The sequence below is a fragment of the Nilaparvata lugens genome, chromosome 2, assembly GCF_014356525.2.
Source record: "Nilaparvata lugens isolate BPH chromosome 2, ASM1435652v1, whole genome shotgun sequence".
NCBI lineage: Eukaryota > Metazoa > Arthropoda > Insecta > Hemiptera > Delphacidae > Nilaparvata > Nilaparvata lugens.
Genome location: NC_052505.1, coordinates 79,019,352 through 79,039,419, shown reverse-complemented (window position 1 = coordinate 79,039,419; position 20,068 = coordinate 79,019,352). Strand labels below are relative to the sequence as shown.

The 20,068-nt window shown below is 35.8% G+C and overlaps 1 protein-coding gene across 2 annotated transcripts in view; it reads left to right on the top strand.

Annotated features, from left to right (window-relative positions):
* Positions 1–20,068, top strand: part of LOC111046679 (chaoptin) — a 278,433-nt gene that overhangs the window by 128,682 nt on the left and 129,683 nt on the right. For both annotated transcript variants that reach the window (XM_039421831.1, XM_039421832.1), the window contains one exon: positions 12,013–12,082. The gene's annotated coding sequence lies outside the window, so the exon portion shown is untranslated. The remainder of the gene's footprint in view (positions 1–12,012; positions 12,083–20,068) is intronic.

The following is a 20,068-nucleotide window of genomic DNA, read 5'->3' as shown; positions in this document are numbered from 1 at the left end:
AGTTTGATCTACTGTATTATCAAAATTGGGTTGATCTATAGAGAGTAACGAGTTTCTTTTTTTTCCTATTTCTTGACAATAATTTTTTTCTATATTATTTCTATTAAAACTAGTCACTAGGAGTAACCACAGGACTAGTCACTAGGACTTTTGTTCTTTTATTTCATATCCTAACATATTAATTTTTATTGCTAAAGTCTTCTAATGAAGCCTACAGTTCTAATCTATAATTCCTCTACTTTAAATTCTTTCGCATTTATTTATTTTGTACTTTTTTCACTTCACTAGCACTGCACCAACTCGAAGGGCTTTGTTCTCTTCAACCTCCTTGTGACTTCAGTGCTGTGTAGTAGTTGGATGACTTCGGTGTTGTCGTGTTGATGAAGACGTGACTCATGATGGGCTGCCAATCGTCTTATTTCACTGGTCACATAGGGGATGTGCAGATCTCGATGCAAATCGCTGTTCCTTATGTACCAGGGCGCATTCACCATGTTCCGCAGTACTTTGTTTTGGAATGTTTGAATCTAATTGATTTTAGATGTTCTAGAGCAGCCCCATAGCTGAATTCCATACGTCCAGACAGGTATTGACAATAATGATTGCAATAATCAGATAGTACACAATTCAAATTAGATATCTTGTTTTCTTCTCTACAAAAGTAGTATAATTGTTTGTCAAAGATGATAGGACCAATTCAATCTCTATTATGGGCTAGTCTAAGAGATAAAGTATTGAATCACAGTACTCTAAGTGGATTGTATTAATTTGTCTTCTCAACTGACACTCTTGAATTATCTCGTGAATAATAATATATAGAGGTGTGATTTTATCAACCGCATTATAGCTCCTCAGACAGAACAACAAACTAACAATCACAGTGCATCTTCAAGTTTGAGTTATGAGTAATTCAAATTGTCTATGATTGTATAATGGAAACTATGCATTTTGTTGGCCCAATCATGAATCGACTTCCATGAATCATGTTCCATTTAATTAAGATTCTATTTATAACGGATATCATGTATTCCTCAGAGAAGTTACCAAAGAAATAACTATCTATGTGATTATTGTTTACATAGAAATCGTTTATCAGTCGAGTTGAAGTCATCAGAAGAAAATAAATGAAAATATAAGTGGGACAGTATTTCCTCAATTTCAGGAAATCTCTCATCCAGTTCTTTGCGAATTGAAAATTACATTATGTAATTTACCTTGTTTGTGAATCAGATTGGAATGTGGGAAGAATTTCAAAGTTCTAATCTTGTCTAGCTTTTTTAATTTTTGTGCACGATGCGGATTGAGCGTGATGGTGAAATGATAGAGGTTGTCAGATTGCACTTTTAGTCACGCAAATAAAGTCGAGGAAAGCTTGAGTGGAGCTTTCAGTGGAAGCCATTTTGCAGCGGCTCGACACTTCGTTTCAGTCAGACTGCAAGTGGAGTGAAACGTTGCTTGTACGTAGGCAGTGCAAGTTTTAACGATGACTTAATTTAAACTTTTCGCCGTCAACTCTCACATAAAAGAATTCACGAATCGCCAAGCTACGTTTCCAGCTACTCGCTTGTTTGCGAGCAAAACGCTGTCATTTCTTTTTACGACACGTCCGTATTAAAGCGCGCTCTGTGAAAAAACAATGGACCCACTCTTGCACTCTACATTTAGAGCTTGGCAGGTGAGCATAAGCTGCAAAACATTGTTTCATCTTGGATAAGATGAACCTCAGCTCCATCAGTAATTCAATTTTCCATCGGGTTCCAGACAAAAAACTGGTATCTCTTTTTCAATTTCTAGAGAGTTATAAAATGAATGTCAGTTGAAAACCCTATTCAACGTCTATCAAATGAATAAGGTTTTTGCTATCAAATTATGGAGTCATTTTTCAACTTTCAGTTGGAAGAATAGTAATGTTTGCTTGGAATGTATGAAAAACAGGTCAGCAGGCTGCTTGTGGACTTATAGTCAAATAATATTTTGGATCAGTGGCAAGTAATCAGTAATTGATAATTGATGATTGTGTGCATGTGCGTTGGTTTATACTTGATCAGAAAGAAGCAACATGATTATAAAGAAATTGGTTTCTAAAGAAATAAGAAGCAACTAGTCTTATGTACAAAAAGTTTGTTAAGCAAAACATTATTCCATTTATATTATATTATTGCTTGTCTAGTTATTGCACGATATGAATAATATTGTCACTTTTATATTGACATGACTGCTAGATTAAAAAAGTGTGGAATCGTGTGATAGGACTACTTTTTATTCAAAAATTGGATTGTAGCGGTAGCTGTTAATAACTGAAAGAAAAACTAATAACCACACACATTGTCAACGATGAATCACATAGACTGATACAATCCAAAATCTCCAAGAAGTCACAAGAAAAGATGAGAAAAAATTCAACAGAACTAGGCATTTTTCCCACAAAATGAACTACAAATCTAATAACACTGATCATTAACATAGATGCGTGGTTGCTTTGGATTGAAGAACTGTTGTTAGATTCATTGAAATGATTATGTACTACGGTATAAATCTACAGTCAATTATAACGTAATAGTGAATGATTGTGTGTATGTGCATTGGTTTATACTCCTGCTAAAAACACTCTGTTGCCATCATTTGAAGATTTTCGACAGAATGTGAGCGTGGAGTAGTTTTGACGATTGGAATTTCTGGAGCGTGCTACGATAGAGAAGAGGAGCATGTCGACAGATTGAGCTTCTGAAAGCATTCGCCATAGCGCTGAATATCAGAGCTTATGTTTATTTTTGGACAGGTCAACACTGAGAAGCGCTGCTTGTTGCTCTAGGAACAGCTGGTCGCCTTCTCAGCATTCCGTGTAGTTTGCGGGTAACCAACTGTCTTGTCCAATAATTCCCATCAAATATCTACCTCCCTCATTTTTATAAAACAGGTATAGAACTTTCAACACATACATATACTAAAAGGAAGATCCTAATGATGTAAAACCACATAGGGAACGTATGAGCCCTGCTCCTAGCACCATAAATAACCCTAATGGCAGATTTTTGTAACTATGAATTTAAAATCAATCACCTCACTCCCTCTATTCAACCGACGATTACTTATGGTAACGGACCCAGTATGATTGCTTACCATATGAATATGTGGAGCCTTCAACTGTAGAAACGTTTGGGTCAACTCTCCCCCTTTGGGGCCTCCAGTGAGGGGGTCAAACAAAACCTCCAACCAGCAAATAATAATTCAATATTAAACTCACATAAACGCTAAGTTCGCAGCATGTGTTGAATCTCTTGTTTAAACGAGTTTGGATTCTTGGAGCAAAAGATAGATAGATAGATAGATAGATAGGCTGCCTTTATTTTAACCTGGAGGGCGAAGTTAGGGCGCAGCCGGCCCTCTCTCCCACTTAACCCTCCTATACAATTCTAATGCATCTACATTGCAAACAACATAAGGAAATAATCTCTTAAATATAATAATAAGTAATATGATAGAAAAAAAAAATATGTATATACAAATCAATAATTGAAAAAAAAAATTAATTTAATTTAGTAGAATATATTTTGGACTGAAATAAAATTAAAAAAAAAGTTAGAAAATAGAGTTATAGGAAAAAAATTTTTTTTTTTTTTTTTTTTTTTTTTTTTTTTTTTTTTTTTTTTTTTTTTTTTTTTTTTTTTTTTTTTTTTTTTTTTTTTTTTTTTTTTTTTTTTTTTTTTTTTTTTTTTTTTTTTTTTTTTTTTTTTTTTTTTTTTTTTTTTTTTTTTTTTTTTTTTTTTTTTTTTTTTTTTTTTTTTTTTTTTTTTTTTTTTTTTTTTTTTTTTTTTTTTTTTTTTTTTTTTTTTTTTTCACACAAGCAAACACACCACGCATACACACCTCCTCATCCTATGCCCCGATCGCCCTCCCTCAGCCACGCCAAGACCTCCGCGCCGAACAGTGTCCGCCTCTCCACACTCCTCAAAGATGCGGGTAAGCTATTCCACAGTCTGCAAGCAGTCACACAGAACGACCTATTATATGTCACAGTGCGATGGATGGGAATGCTCAACAGGCTTGCGCCATGCCTCGTATCTCTTCTGTTGATTCCTGCGAGGAATTGAAATTTCTGACTCAAGTAGAGAGGAGACCCAGTTGCCAGAACCTTGTGGAGGAGCATCAGCACATGATAAATTCTGCTGTCTCGAAGCTTCAAAATACCCATCTGAGTGATGTAAGGGCTTATGTGGACGTCCCTTTCAAGGCCAAAGACGAATCTCACGCAGTAGTTCTGAGCCCTTTGCAGTCTTTCAGAAAGAGTCACTGTCATGTCCTGTATGACCACATCTCCATAATGGAAATGCGGAAATATCAAGGTCTTCACAAGCATTATTCTCTCCCGTAAGGGGATAACAGCTCCAATTCTCTTCAGTGAGTGAATGCCTGCAAAGACCCTGTTGCAAGTCTTTGTCACTTGTTCAGTCCAGTCTAGATGTCTGTTAAATGTAAGTCCTAAGTTTGTAATGTTTTCACTATAATCCAGTCTATGAGAGTTAATTTCGATGAAAGGTCCATGGTTAAAGTCAAGTTGGTTCAAAAGTCTCCTATTACCTATAACGATTGTTTTGGATTTTGATTCATTAATTTTCAATCCATGCTGTGCTGTCCAGAGTGAGACAGCAGTCAGATCCTCATTCATGAGAGTAACTGCTTCACCAAAGTTATCAGTCTTGAAATGTCTATAAATCTGTAGGTCGTCTGCATAAAGATGATATCTGGAGTGTCTGAGTCGGTCAGTTACGTCATTTACATACAAACTAAACAGTAGTGGTCCCAAAACTGAACCCTGAGGTACCCCCCTGTTGACCACCCTCCATCGAGACGTGCTGTCCAATCGAACACACTGCTGTCTGTCAAGAAGGTATGACCTCACCCATGCCACACTTCTCTCAGAAAAACCATAATTTTTCAGTTTTTTCAAAAGCAGCGGGTGATAGATACAATCGAATGCCTTGCTCAAGTCAATCAACACCACCAGTGTAGACTGTCTCCTATCCATGGCCATTCGAATGTCATCTGAAACACAGAGCAAAGCTGATGTGGTGCTGTGTCCTCCTCGGAATCCAGACTGATGTTCGCTGATGATTCCTTTCCGAGTAATATAGCCGCTCATTTGCTTATGAGCAAGCCTCTCCTGACCCTTAGACAAGACAGACAGTATGCCGACCGGCCGATAATCAGAAGGAGAAGTGGGATCAGGAACTTTGTTGAATGGAATGATCATGGAAAATTTGAATGCAGATGGGAAGCTGGAGGTCATAAATGAAGTATTGTATAAATGTGTGATAAACGGAGAAATGAGAGGCAGAATTAGTTTGATGAATCTCACTGGAAGTGCATCGGCGCCGACAGCATTACTCTTAATATCACAGATTGATCTAATGACATCCATCTGCGTTACTGCTGCCAAGTGAAACTCATCATCGCACCGTAACACCTCATAATTATTAGAATACTCATAGGCCAAATCCAAACTCACCGGAACCTGAGAGAAGTGACAGTTCAATTCTTCAACAGTATGTCTGACCACCAACTTGGACTTATCCTTGCCTGCCCCGAGAGACTTTAAAGCGCGCCATTTGGAAGCCATTGATCTATTAGAGTTTAACAAATTTTTGAAATATTGACTTTTGGAATTTCTAATTAACTGTTTACATCTATTTCTTTTTGCTTTGTATTCGTCAAAAGTATTTGTATTGTGTGTTCGTCTGGCCAGTGTACATAGTCTATCTCGTTCTTTCATTAATTGTTTGATATCCTGAGTAATCCATGGAGCTGGTGTCCTGGTGACACGTCTTTTCCTTAAGGGAACATATTTATTGAAGAGATATTGTAGATTATTGACTATTATTAAAAGGATGTTATTGATATTATTAGTGTAGTAAATTCCTTCCCAGGGCATGTGAATTGTCTCTTGGAATAATGCTGTACTATCTATATTTTTGTAGTCATAATACTTGATTATTTTTGGCTTCATTTTGGGGGGCTTAATGGTGTACACGCAATATATTAGATCATGTCCAGAAAGTCCGGGAGCTGGGATCTGTCCATGAGTTCTTACCAATTTGGGATTAGAGACTACTATTAGATCAAGGAGGGTATGGGATGTAGCCGTATGGTGGGTGGCCTCCAGACGGAGCAGAGTCAGGTTGCATGAGTCAAATATTGTCGTCAGTTGTGTTCTGTCAAAAGTAGCCGGTCCTAACAAGTCTGTGTTGAAGTCTCCCATAACAATAACATGGTTATAATTGGCCATACACTGCGTAAGACCCTCTTCAAACTCATCCATAAAGCCTATGTGAGGCGGTCTATAACAGACAGCTAACAAAATTTTCTGTCTTGAAACAGTTATTTCTAAAAACAAATATTCTGGCTTATTAGCTCTAGATGTATCAGATTTGAACTTCGAGACTGGCTTCAGTTCGCTTCTAACATATGCCGCCACTCCTCCTCCACCCTTATGCAATCGGTCGTTCCTAACAAGAGTGTAACCATCCAAATCAACTCCTCGTGATGACACAAATGGCTTCAACCATGTTTCACACACCAGGACCACATCGCACTGATTCGACTCAAAAATATACCTGAATTCGTCAATGTGACCACCAACAGACTGTGCATTAACATGAGCTATCTTAAGAAAACCAGAAAAGGGCTGTAGTTTATTTTGAAGCAAACATTTGGTGTCCGACGCGGCAGATCGGTCATCTACAGCACTCATAGCTGTTCTTTAACGAGAGCTGCAGTCCGCAACCGCATCTGAGTGAGAGCAATCGCAAGCTATAAGTAACGAGAGGCAGTTTAACTTTCACATTCATACTTTCAATCATACATGCACATCCAAACATACTTACAAAAAAAATATATGTACCAATACTGACGATAATACTCACACCCATTACTCTGGGCCGGTATTAAACGATAAATTCAAATTGATTTAAATCAATATCAAATAATAAGTGAACAAAACTATTACAGGCCTATAACTTCAGCCCCTGTTTGATAAAATTCAATAACAAACAAACAAAATCACAAATAACAACAATCGGGTTTAGATACTAATCTACCTGGGTAGGTATTATCTGAAAGTGATATGAGAAAAACAACTAACTTTATTAACAGAACTAATAAGACTCGGTACCCACAATAAAAACATTATAGCAAACTCCGCTCATGACATAAAAAGAAAAATGATAGTGAATTCAATAGTATAGAACATGAGAAAAAAAAAGCTCATCCAGAACATAAATATATTTCTTTATTATGTCTGTGATCAGCAGATATGATGGATAGCCAGAAAAGTAATCGACAGAAAATAAAATAAATAATAGAAGATATACCTCGCTCTATAGTGCACTTTGCGATAAATAATGATAAGATGTATTGGCAGAATGAGATAAACAACACTACGGCAGATAAGTAGGCTGATTGCAGTTACTGTCTTTCAATAAGAGCACGAATGAAAATACAGATTGATTCCAATCGTACCAAATGAATTGGACGAATAACTACCCAAGAAGAAATGCACAAAAAATGTAATGCAGGTCAACCTCTCATAAATATCTAGCATAAAATCTTGTACATCTCATAATCTCTCCCACACGAATCTCTCTCACTCATTCACAAACATGTCTCAGACGCATCTTTCATACCAATTATTAATTATTAATGCAAATTCTCATCATTGTGAAAAAAAAAAATAAAAATGTTTTAATGCCATATGCGTATGATTTTTTGAATCATACGGAGAAAAACAATATCAGAAAATAAATAAGACGAAAAATATACTACAATATTATAAAGAAAAATAAAATGAGTTTAACCTACATGATCATTGTCCATCATTCACCGAATTATTCAGAGCACTTCAACGCTATGCTTATTATTGTTTTAGTGTGCTTATACTATGTCAGGTAAGTCTATCAAGCGTCTGCTCCCATCCGCCAGACATTACATTACCATTCTCCCTCCAGATCACGCGTCCATCAACGGTCCATACATTTCGCACTCCAACTCTCCTGGCTACGCTGCGATAGAAGTCGTTTCGTCTCTGTGTCAGGTCCTCGCGTATCGTCAATCCCGTCCCTTTCAATTTGCGCCGATCGGTCAGGACGGCTCTTTTCGTCTGGTAACTGATGAATTTCACGAGTACTGCTCTCGGTCGTGGTTGTTGTTGAGCATCAGTCACCATACGTCGGCCAACGCGATGACATCTGTCGATTGACGCAACGTCGATCTCCTTATTGAGCCTGGTGCGGAAGAAGTCCGTAACAATGCTTGAAACGTTTTCACCTCCCTCCTCTGGCAACCCAAAAATTCGCACGCTATTTCTCCGTTGATACTGCTCCAACTCGTCAACTTGTACCGCAGACAATTTTTTCATATTGTCTACTTGAGCGGTTAATGTGGCAATCTTCTTCTCTGCCTCCGCAAACCTGGTTTCGAATTTAACACTAATAGCTGCCGTCACTGATTCCTCCAGCCTGGCAGAAAACTTTTCAAACAATCGTTCAACAATATTGTCGAATTGATTGTCCTCCGCAAGAAATTCAGATATTGTGTCCCGAATCAGCTGTTTTCCGCAAGCCGGCCCCTCACTGGTGGATGATGAGGAGGAGCGGGGTCGAGGAGCTCCGGCCGGGCTGTTGTTGCCTTGAGCCTTATCTTTGCCGGTTAGCTGCTTGCTACGCGTTCCTTGAGAAATCATGTCGAACAAGAAAAATATATTCACGTATTCCACAGAAACTATTGTACGTATCAATTCGAAACTTCGTGATCACAATCAACTTCACCACTATTAACTTTATGCCAAATATCAATCTTGCAAGTCACAAAGTACCCGAGTTATTTTCGAATAAACAGGAGCTGAAAAACAGTACGTCAGGCCGTTCTCATTCTTATCTACTCAGCGTTATTCTTATCTACTCAGGAAGAGAGTTATTCATGAAATTAGTTCTCAACTAATTGATATCCACTAGAAATCCACTAGATATTTCATACAATCAATTCTTCATAGAATTCATCTAATTTTCTACTACACTCTCTCATGTGAACTTCCTATCTTTTCACTATCTTCTTATGCAACCTCTCCTCTGTTGCTTAAACCCCCTTTCTCTGTTGTCTTCATTCCCCTTCTTCTTTTTTCTCACAAAATTTTCCCTCCCATGAAAACTTTCTTTCTCTGCTCCTCGTCAATTCTCGTTCAATTTCGCAATCTAGTACGAGTATCTCTGTCACAGTCTCTCTCCTCTCCTTATACAATAATATCATAATCTATGGATAACGTATAAAGTGCTGATATACGAAGAACCAATCCATCACTACTTCATGTTTATACATTTTTCTCAAATTAAGTTTGTAGCGTGAATGTTGATGTTGTGGAACTTTCCCATAATTGAATAATTTTTGTTAAGTTGGAATCTTTCCACTTCCCAACTTTACTGTAACTTACAGCTGATGATGTGTGACCACATAGGAATCATGCTCCTGTAAAATATTAATTTTTATTCAATTAAAGTGGATTTTTGACAACGTTTCAAGTCTATTCAATTTTTTCTCAAGATTGAACGCTCTTTCTCCATTCTTTTCCTTATGTAACTTGTTCTCTGTTACTGCATTCTCTTGCTATAGCCTACATCTTATCGCACTTTGTTCTCTTTTGGGAGCTCTCTCTCTCTCTCTTGCATCTCACCCCATTCTACAAGAAGCTCATCCGCAAGTTTTTCTGTTTGATCACCCTTTTCTTTCCCTGTTTTCCCCACCCCTTCAGCAAGCCAGTTTCTCTGTTTGGTCTCCGTTTTCTGTTTGTTAGTCGGTTGGCCGATATTTTTTCGGCCTGTTGAGCAGGCGGCGTTAGCGTAGCAGGCTGCAGCCGTCACTCTGTGTTTACAATCGATAAGCCTTACTTGCCTTTCTATGGGGAGGGCGTGATCCGGCACAACCAATGTAAACACCTAGAGACATGGGGCTCACGTCAGGCGTCAGGCGTTGCTGATGAGAATGGGCCAAATCCACCTGCCTCTCATTCCCCAAACACTGATCGATACTCAAAATGATCATTCCATTTGATACAAAGGGATCCCACAATATTCAAAGTTTTTTATCCCCAAATATTAATTATTTCTAATTGTGTAGGCATTGTGAAGGAGTATTTATTTATACAAAGGAATCCAAGAATATTCAAAGTTTTTTATCCCCGATTATTCATTATTTTCAATTGTGTAGGCATTGTGAAGGAGTATTTATTTATTTTACATTGATACATTCACTATCATACTCAATTATGAATCATTGGGAAAGGAACAACAGGCTTAACGCCCAAAACTGTTCCTCATTTTTAGTGAAATTGGTACAGTCAGTATGATTTATGGTCGAAATATAAAAAAATGATTTTTTGTCATAGTCATTCAATTCCCGCTGTTTTACATACATGAAATCAAGCCGGAAAACAGCTGATTGTAGAAAAAATGAACATATGATTCTCATTACAGCATACTGTACTGTAATAAAATCAAATGTTTTCTTTACAGTCGAGTATGTTTCCTAGTTCCGAATTTGGAGCAGCAAAAGTTGTACGAAAACCGCCTTTTAGCGCTCCAGGTGGAAATTTTGTCAACTACAGTCAAGAAATTCTCGATTCGAAACTTGTAAACTAGGTTATGTTTATAGAATGCATGTAGTAATGTCAGCACAAGCAGGTAATGTTTTCTGTTTCTCAATTATTCTTTTCTGGATTATTATGACAAAAAATAGTGTAAGTTACTTGGACGTGAATGTCTTCTGCAGTGCTCGAATGAAATTCTAGTCTCGGCTAACGCCTCGACTAGAAACGTCTCGCCTGCAGAAGGGCCCTTCCCGTCCTTGTGACATAATATACTATTCCTCCATCCTAGATACATTCATCATTGGATAGATATATCTAATTTTGTAGACTTCGTAATCAGGTATGTAGTGAAATTGGTATGGATATCCGATCTATGGGCAGAATATTCGTAGTCTTGATACAATTATTAGATTCACTGAAAAATCAGATTGAATGTTGGAGATGAAAGTCGACAATGCCCTGATGTTGCAGAATCTCTCCGTAATTTCAAAAACGCAGAAAACAATAAAGCAAAAAACAAAAAAAGCCTAAAAAAATTGAAACTAGTTACTGGGTTATCTTAAATGGAATTTGACAAAATTCTAACAGATTAAACAAAATAATCAAGTAGAAACAAATATTATGTCAGAACGACGAAATTGACAATATTATAAACAATTTTAATTTCAAAGAATCCAATAACATCTTCAAATATCAAATAATAATCTCTACTGACGAAGGTTTGATTATCCGTAGGGAACGTTAACCGAAAGTGGTGATTGCATTTGGAATACTGAGTATTCAAATATTGAATAATCATGAAAGGATAGATTAGCCAATAAATCGAATATGCTTTGAATCATATACGGATTGAAAGTTGGAATTTTATCATAATTATACTAATCAATTTATTATAATAAATAATCGTAATAATAATGTTAGGCACACTATATATATTATGTTTCGAGTTCATATGGACTCACATGATGAATATCTATAGGCATAATATTCGTAGTCTTGATTCAATTAGATTCTCTGCAAAATCAGATTGAATGTTGAATGAGGGTCGACATACCTACTCTATGGACAATTTTTATGGAAATTCTTATCTATTTCGTCGAAAAAAGTTGTTTGAGAAACAGATCGAGAACAAATCGCTCATAAATTGGCTTTTGCTGTCTTCGATGAACATATATGGATTGACTTCCTGTTATAACTGTACCATGCATCGAAACAATGGTCTGCTTTGAAATAGGATAAGCAATATTACGTTGACACACTACCTTACTTCAATAATACAATAATCTCACTCCCTTTCAAGTTTTCTGAATGATTTTCTTTCAAATTTGAATTTCAGCCTCCATTTTCGAATTGGAATTATACTGATGTTTCAACTTTTTCAGGCAAAATGACATCAATATCGAGCACGTGACCGCCTGACTTGATTAATCGCTTCAGCGTCTTGTCAGCTTGGTAAGTAAACATCCCGGAATAGATCCACTCGCTTTGGAAACTCTCCAATATCTATTTCAAATGCATGTTTGAAGGGGTATGTACATTAAAGTTCAGCTGGATTATCCAGCAGATCACTCCATACGTGCAAGCATGTATCAGGTCATTGTTACTTGATCATAATTTCTCAGCTTGTTCAGGATTATGAGAATCTTTCATTAGTATTTGAGTTATCAATGAAACGAGCAAATGTACTCCAATTCATTGAAATGAACAAACATTGAGAGAAAGTTGAGCAAGTAGATAAAGTTGTAGGAATATTTTTCCTTGTGTTCAATATTAAAATAAGATCATGGGATAATAAATTCTTTGCATGCCTACTCATACTACCTCCGTAAACAATTAATGATCAGTAACATTTTTCTTAAAATTGAAATTTGAGAAAATGTGATTATTCAATTGCAAACTGTTGATTCTATTAAATCATTCACTTTGAAGAGATAGCAGACCTCGTGTGTTTCTAGCGTTACTGTCACCAGCTGGCTCAAATCTTTGAATAGTAGACTTGAGATGCGCGTGCACACTAGCGTCAGGTGATCAATTTTCATAACGGCAAGGAAAGTTGTGTGAGTGCGCCACACCAGATTTTTATTAGTGTAGGAGCCCTACCTTTGCTGACGTTATCAGCTTGCACTATGGCTTTGTTTACGGAGGTAGTGCTCATAACCAATATTATTTATTCAAATTTACTGTATGGCACTGACGTGGCGCTGCCTTTTGTCTAATCCACGCCACTCCTATATAAACATATTCTTCAACGAGTGAGATGATAATAATAATAAATAGTTACACAATTACAGTTTGTTGGCACTGCAAAAGTTTTACAGCGAAATTGAAAAGGTGAACAGAGAAAAGCGACATTTTTCTGCTGAAAAATAATTAATGTTGAGTATGGTAGTGGTGCAGGGCTTTTTTTCAGCAGAAAAACCAACGAATGTGGTTCGCCACCGGCTGTGATATTGGCAGGAACACAACCTGAGTGGGGCCGAAAAAACCGGCAATCTCCCTGATTGGAGGTTTGATAGCGAAATTTGATTATAACAAGCTAATTTTTGCATTGCCGGAGGCACTCAAACCATCGTATAGCCCGGGGCGTACAGGCAAGTAAGGGATGAGCCTAGCTGGAATTAAATGAAGAGCTTGTTCTGGTTCCATATTAAACCAATGTCAGCATTTCTGTCGTAAATTGCACGCCTACATACGAAACTTGATCCCCTTGTTCCAGGTATCGCACGCTTCCTCCATGTCAGTTACTAGCAATAGAAAACTCCCACCATTCCAGGGATAAAATATATTTTCAGTTATGAATTATTGTGTACTATAATAGATTAAATTCATTATTCGTTCATCCATCGATCCATTTATCCATTAATTCGTAGCGAACTATAAATATGAAATAAAAACACAATTGATAGAAGGACGATTTCATAGCTCAAGCCGTTTCTATGTCTCCATCATCCTCTGTTTCTCTTCCTCTTCATTTAACCACAGTACACTGAAAATTCTTCTTGATTTTTTTTTAATTTTTGGAAAAATTCACAACAATAATATCAAGATAACTTATGTGTTAAATTTCGATTGCCCAAGCAAGATCTTATATTATGATAATATAGAATATTCCATACTTGAATACATCACAGTGTGAAGACGTAGACCTTTGCCTCACTTGTTGGGTGATATTATGTAAAATGGTAAATTTGATATTTTTAAGAGCAGTTGCTAAAGTCCCTAATTTGTGAATAAATTCACAAATAATTAAGGCCGTCCGGCTCGCAAAATTGCTGGGTTCAAACCGCAGCTTTAACTCAGTGGTAGATACATGAATTTTCCAAATGTAATTAATCACCACAAGGTTCAATGACTGGTGATTAATAATTCTTACCGCTGCTTCCGTGAAGTTCTTGAAGAATACTAATAAGGAAATCAGAAAGATAGTTGATGACTGATTATCAGTAACCATGTACACAATAGAGAATAATAAAGACCAACTATAGTTTTTTCTAGTTGATCCTTAAAACACTTGTCATGAATACAGGTATTCACCGATTTATCCTTCTGAAATTCCTTAGAACTTACAACGCCAGTTCTTGAAGCTCTCTGGATCCTTATATGATATAACTGGAACCTTATTAATATAATTATCAATATATATTTTTTTTCTGGCAGAACAATGTGACTATCATCAAAGGATGATAAATACTGAGTGCTCTCAATAAGATCAATATTAAGTGATTTAATCATTTTATATGCTGCAGACGAATATTTCTTGGTACCAAGACAGCTCAAACTGTATATCACGAGATGAGTTAGGATATAATAAAAATTTCTCTGATTTTGTATGCTGACATAAAACACAAATATATTCCCATAAAACAATATATATAAAATTCTTATATCTATAATTTTCTTTAAATAAATTCTTTTCTAATATTTGAATAATTATCACAAGGTTTACTAGCATTCACAATAGTTAGCTTTAAAGATTTATAAATATATTATACTTAATACTGATACTTGTACTTCCAGTCAATTCAGAATTCTACAATTCAAAACCTGTTCGGTCGATAGATTTAATAGGACATGCTTTGATCAATTAGCAAATAATAAATAATAAAATTGATATTTAAAACATAAGATCTCAGGGTTTTATATGAGTTTGTGCCGTGCATGGAAGTAAGCTTCCTACATATATCAAATAAATTCATAAAACGTTCTTATAAACTATATGATAGCACTCAACACGTTGCTAAATTTCCTTGATTCAAATTTATTTATATAGCGCTTTAATTAATTCCCCAATTCTGAACAGAAAGGCCTTTTTAACGAGCTCGTTTGATCTAACACTCACATTAATGATGTTCTTGACGGTCTCGTTGAATGAATTAATTATTTCCAATAATTAATTATGCAGGTCCCTTTCGTCTCTGCTTGGCTAGCGCGTGGTCCAGGTTTCTTATAGATTTCTCTCCGAATTAAAGATATATTTATGGGAATTGATTACAAATTACGAACTCTTCAACAACACTGAGTTCACAGATAAATACACATTAATCACAAATATTTCACATTTAAAAAAGGGATAGGCTTGATAATTTTAAAATTTAAAGGAAGAAAGAACCCTAAACTCCATGTGCATCCTCTCAGAACGAGATCACAAGCCAGAAGAAAGTGGTTTTCAGAAAAATTTTATCACTTCCTTGAACGAATTGTAAGCTTCTTTCTGATTGGCTTTTAATTTAGCAAACTCAATACCATTGGTTGCTTCAGAACCAGGGCTTCTTCAACTTTATAATAGAAAAAATAAATAAAAGTTTTTCTATAAATATATAGAGTGATTATCTTAAACTATTCTGATAAATAAATCGCGATCTACGATGTTAACATGTAATATATATATATTTAGTTTTTTATACGAGTTTTGTATACTCTTGATTTTCATACTTTTTTAGATTGTAATAAATATTTATACAGCAATAATAGTTGTCCGTATTTCTATACATAAACCTTCCCTAGTATATATAATACATCTTTTATGAGTAAACTTTATAATTCAACCTATATTGGTTGATCAAACAATCAGCTGATTCGCTAGGTATTGATTCAAATAACCATCGATTTATTCTAGATCGATTGATTCATTTAAAAGTGTAAACAAATAATTCTAACAAGAAGTTGATATTGTGGTATTTATTCATATTGAATGAAAATAAAAATATTTTTGACAATTTCTTAGTATTTTTAATTTATTCAGGAATTTGTTTCTCTATCTCCATCTCCATACCTTTAATCTTTGTAACCTTTCCTTCTCAAATGTATTTTCTTCTGGTAGGACTGCACCTCACTTGATAACCTTGTTTATTTCAATCAATGTGATCCGACAATCAATAATTGCATCGGGAAGAAAAACAAAAGAAAACAGTTACACCCAGCATCAACATTATGATTACCATCATGAGCTACATTCTCTTCCTCATCATCATCTCGACGAGCATTATGAGGGCAGAAGTGGCGTTTGGGAGGCGTCAACAACGTCAGCCTAATATCCGCAACTTCTCATCTCAGCTCGGTAATGGCCTGGGCACTCCTCTACCTCCTCCTCCTCCTCCTCCCACGATCCTCCTCACCCTCATGGGGCCTCCTCCACGATCAGAGTCTGGATTTCCGGCGCTGAAAGAAAATCTAATTGCGCCTCCATTCAAAAGTTCTCAGCTCATCCATTACGTTGTCTGCCTCCCCCTCACCGCTACCACTCCGCCTGCTCTCTACTGTTATTTATTCAGAAGGGTTACACTTTTTATACATCCACTTTCCAAAGCCTTTAATAGTATTCGCCTTTCAATTTCTGCCTGCTAGCCTTTTTTCCAACTTGGCCAAACTTTGCCAGGCGTTTTTGTGTTGGCTGTCGATCTTGTTCTGTTCTCCACCTTCAGGCTTGGCCACATCCACCTACCAGCATTCCAGTCAGCATCTTATTAGTCGACCAAATATTTTGTCCTACTGCACTCTCTTCATCTATACTACACAAGTGTTTCACACTTAGAATAATAATCAAAATACTTGCTTCATTATTGTTTGGATTTTGAAGAACATGTAGCTAAAACTTCGACTGAGTCATTGTCAATATTGTAGAACCGTTCCATCTATATAAATAGAAATCGAGCCTCAAATTAAGACGTTCAATAACTTTTTTATGTGTGCACCGAATTTGATGATTTTTTTTTGTTGTGTTCGTTATGTTCAGGACCAGGTTTATGGCCTATCAAATTTATAATCCGACTTCAGGACTCTTTCCTACGGTCCTTCAAAGTTCACATGTAATCCTCATGGGAGAAGATTTGTGAGCTTGCCACACACAGAAATAAAAATCAGCTGTTATAATCATTGCGTCATCCAACAGCCATCGATAGATAGTAGACGTGTGTACATCGATAGCGTGTGTACTGATCCATAATCACTCATGTATTTTATTCTAAACGCCCCGACTAGGAACAAAATGACTGTTCTTTGTGTAACCACAGAGGAAAGAAACACTACTTTATGCTTATTCCGTGGTGTAACCATCCAGCAGTACGGCCTCAGGTTAAAGACAATTCTTTGTTTCGAATAATTGTGCTGTCTTCGGTGTTTAGAATTACTTTATTTTTAGTAAATTATTTTTTTCGAGTTGGTTAATCATCTATATAAATGAAATCCATTAAAATCCTCCGAAGCCAGTTACTTATTCAAATATCAGTTAACTAAATCATTCAGTTACATTTATATTAGTTACAGTTATAACATATTTTAGTTATTAATGTCATATATTCAGTTACTTATTATTAATCGATCTTTTTCAATATTTGATTTATCGAGGATGGTTATAGGCCTATTCTCGATTTTCAGTAGGTCAAGTTTTTATTTGAACCCTTGCGGAGCACGAGTTAACTGCAAGTTTTTAATAGAAGTTGATATTTAAAGTTATTACTGATAAAAGTAATCAATTTTGTACTATTGATTTTTATCGAAACCCTCGATTCTCCAATTATAATTCCGACATAAGGGTTCATCGTCACTCACCAACTATTTGAATAGTTTGTGAAGCAATTAATTTTCCAGCTATTTTCCAAGGTCACGCATTAGATTTTTTCAATAAAAGTTTTAAAATCCCTGAATGTTTTGAGTAAGTGAAAGGAGTGAACGGGGGATCACATGTGATTTATGCAAAAAGATAGCATAGCTTAAACTACACGTCGATTAATTATATGTGTGATAAAATAATTTGTCAGTAATGATTTTATCGTACACGCACATGAAATAGTATACTGAACTGATTATTTGGTCAATTAAAAATAATAGGATGGTCCGGATTTGAAGATTGTTAGTATGGGTTATAGATTCTGAGGTGTGCATCCAGCTAAACTTTGTCATGAGATGCATCAACTATTTGGCGGTACAAAGTTCGCCGGGTCAGCTAGTTATTAAATAAAAACACACATATATGTTGTCAAATTCTTCACAGTTTTATTTGGTACAGTACCATGGCTTCGTGACCACACACGTCACATTTTCAAGTTGACAGTTATTCCCACGAAATAAACTGTGTAGAATTTGACAATATATGTGTGTTTTTATTGAACATATAGCTCTTCAAGTGCTTGTTGAATGATTACCGTATCTCATGTGATGTAGTATTATATTTGAAATAATCAATTTACAAGAAATTCCAATACAGCATGATGGTCATTGCTCTATTAAACGTTGTTGATTCATCCTTATCATCTTTAAACACACACAAAGTTCTTATGTTCAAAAATAGAATCACATTGAGATTCAGGAGCAGTTATTGGAGGAAATGAGAAAACTCGTAGAATAGTGCAATGTTTATTATTTCTTGACAAATTTCTGGCTAAGGCGTTACCTGGAGATGTCAAACGTTTTGAACAAGGAATCAGACAATAGTGCTTATTCTTTACATAAAAACTGTTCTCAAATTGATGATTTTTGTTAAATTGCTTTACCAGGAGATGTCAACCGATTTTTATATTTTCTTTAGGATTCTTGTCTATGTAATTCGCAACTAACCCTCACCGTTATAACTTCAAAATCATACAATAAGTATGTCCAGCCCACCTTTTTCATAAAAGCTAGAGAACTATTTTATTTCACAATCATACTATAACAAGTTGGCGAGTCCCTAAAGTTCCAAGCAAGTTTATCAACTCCTGAACAAAGACTAAGGCCGATTGCCAAATTGATATACCATTTATAAGAAGTAAATCATCATTAAAATCAGTCATACAAAATAGTACATCCCATATCAAATTTCTTTGAAAACTTTTTTGTTTGAGGTATGGGTACTCTAATGAACGTGACCAATATTTGATCTCGAAAAGTTTAAAAGTGAACTGGAAACGGACTCAGTGAAGTTGGAATGAGTTCAGAAACGACTAGCCAAAAATGATAACGATCTTCACTCTCCACTTCACAACTCACAGTTCCCTCTTCACAAGGTAACAAGTCTCTTTTTCGGAAATAAATTTGTCCCACTTCTTCAAGAAAGACATCTTCAACAGCATTCACTGCAGGGATATTTGAAGTGATAAAGCATCCGCGCTATTCAAATTATTGGAGTCTTGACTGGTTGTCGTTGCCTTGACAACGAGAACATTTCCACTACGGTACCTGCCTGCCGAATAAATTCTGTAACTGCGAGACACGCAGAGCTCAGCCAATTTGTCTCCAAGTAACAATCACAGATTCGCAAGAAATGATATTGGATTTTGCACTCGGCATATTTCATTATCAGAATATTGGAGCTGTCATTCCGTTTTTGCTCCAGTCGTCGCTGAATCAATCATGGCAGCAACATTGTTGAGCAAGAAAGCAGGTGAATGAGAGCGGAATTGAGCAAGAAAGAGGGGAAAAATATAGGAATTTCTTGCCCCATTTTTTTGGAAATTCAGGAAATATCTTAGCTCATGCATGAAATCAACTGAACTTTGTCTCCAATTCTTCTAAACTCAATCAACAGGTATCAAAAAATGTTGTAGTTTTTAATGAAATCAGCAACATTCTCATGAAATTATTTTAAAGTTTTCTTCTATTGGGAATCAGTGACAAATCATTACTTTTATCAGTTTGTGGAGTTCTATAAATGAAAAACTAGTATGTTATACAACTTGAACATTATTATTTCTCATAACTAACCCTATTCATGCTTCTCTTCAGAAAATTAATGCACATCAATGTGAATGAATTAATATTGACTGATCATATCATTATATCCATATCATATCCATATTCCACGGAAATACACGAATACCCTCTAACATTGGTGTTTCTGTCTTTCCTTGTTTAATAATCTTTAGAGAGTGATTTAGCCTTTATGGGAACGTAACAAAGCCAACAACACATCAGTTTCTTATAACTCAAGTCTTTAACCTCAGTGAATATACTTGATTCCTTTAC